The sequence below is a fragment of the Perkinsus marinus genome (assembly GCF_000006405.1).
Source record: "Perkinsus marinus ATCC 50983 genomic scaffold scf_1104296929054, whole genome shotgun sequence".
Lineage (NCBI taxonomy): Eukaryota > Perkinsozoa > Perkinsida > Perkinsidae > Perkinsus > Perkinsus marinus.
Window position 1 is genome coordinate 1 of NW_003216630.1, and position 940 is coordinate 940.

At 46.3% G+C, this 940-nt stretch overlaps 5 non-coding genes across 5 annotated transcripts; all 5 read right to left on the minus strand.

Annotated features, from left to right (window-relative positions):
- Positions 1–52: 52 nt before the first annotated feature.
- Pmar_PMAR026992 lies at positions 53–126 on the minus strand. Its single transcript has one exon. It is a non-coding gene; the product is annotated as a tRNA-Arg (tRNA).
- Positions 127–218: 92 nt separating this feature from the next.
- Positions 219–292, minus strand: Pmar_PMAR026993. The gene has a single exon. It is a non-coding gene; the product is annotated as a tRNA-Arg (tRNA).
- A 92-nt stretch (positions 293–384) lies between these two features.
- Positions 385–458, minus strand: Pmar_PMAR026994. The gene has a single exon. It is a non-coding gene; the product is annotated as a tRNA-Arg (tRNA).
- Positions 459–550: 92 nt separating this feature from the next.
- Positions 551–624, minus strand: Pmar_PMAR026995. Its single transcript has one exon. It is a non-coding gene; the product is annotated as a tRNA-Arg (tRNA).
- Positions 625–716: 92 nt separating this feature from the next.
- Positions 717–790, minus strand: Pmar_PMAR026996. Its single transcript has one exon. It is a non-coding gene; the product is annotated as a tRNA-Arg (tRNA).
- Positions 791–940: the final 150 nt, after the last annotated feature.

Here is a 940-nt window from a genome sequence, read left to right on the forward strand (position 1 = left end):
CTTCCGTTCACATAGTTTTACCTCGTATAGGGAAAAGTTAACCAGAGTTATATACTCTGGGCGGGACTTGAACCCGCAACCTTTGGATTAGAAGTCCAACGCTCTATCCGATTGAGCCACCAGAGCTGAGAAAGACTTGTTGATCTCCTGTTCATGTGAACACTGCCTTCCGCTCACATAGTTTTACCTTGGATGGGGAAAAGTTAACCAGAGTTATATACTCTGGGCGGGACTTGAACCCGCAACCTTTGGATTAGAAGTCCAACGCTCTATTCGATTGAGCCACCAGAGCTGAGAAAGGCTTGTTGACCTCCTGTTCATGTGAACACTGCCTTCCGTTCACATAGTTTTACCTCGTATAGGGAAAAGTTAACCAGAGTTATATACTCTGGGCGGGACTTGAACCCGCAACCTTTGGATTAGAAGTCCAACGCTCTATCCGATTGAGCCACCAGAGCTGAGAAAGACTTGTTGACCTCCTGTTCATGTGAACACTGCCTTCCGCTCACATAGTTTTACCTTGGATGGGGAAAAGTTAACCAGAGTTATATACTCTGGGCGGGACTTGAACCCGCAACCTTTGGATTAGAAGTCCAACGCTCTATTCGATTGAGCCACCAGAGCTGAGAAAAGCTTGTTGACCTCCTGTTCATGTGAACACTGCCTTCCGTTCACATAGTTTTACCTCGTATAGGGAAAAGTTAACCAGAGTTATATACTCTGGGCGGGACTTGAACCCGCAACCTTTGGATTAGAAGTCCAAAGCTCTATTCGATTGAGCCACCAGAGCTGACAAAGGCTTGTTGACCTCCTGTTCATGTGAACACTGCCTTCCGTTCACATAGTTTTACCTCGTATAGGGAAAAGTTAACCAGAGTTATATACTCTGGGCGGGACTTGAATCCGCAACCTTTGGATTAGAAGTCCAACGCTCTATCCG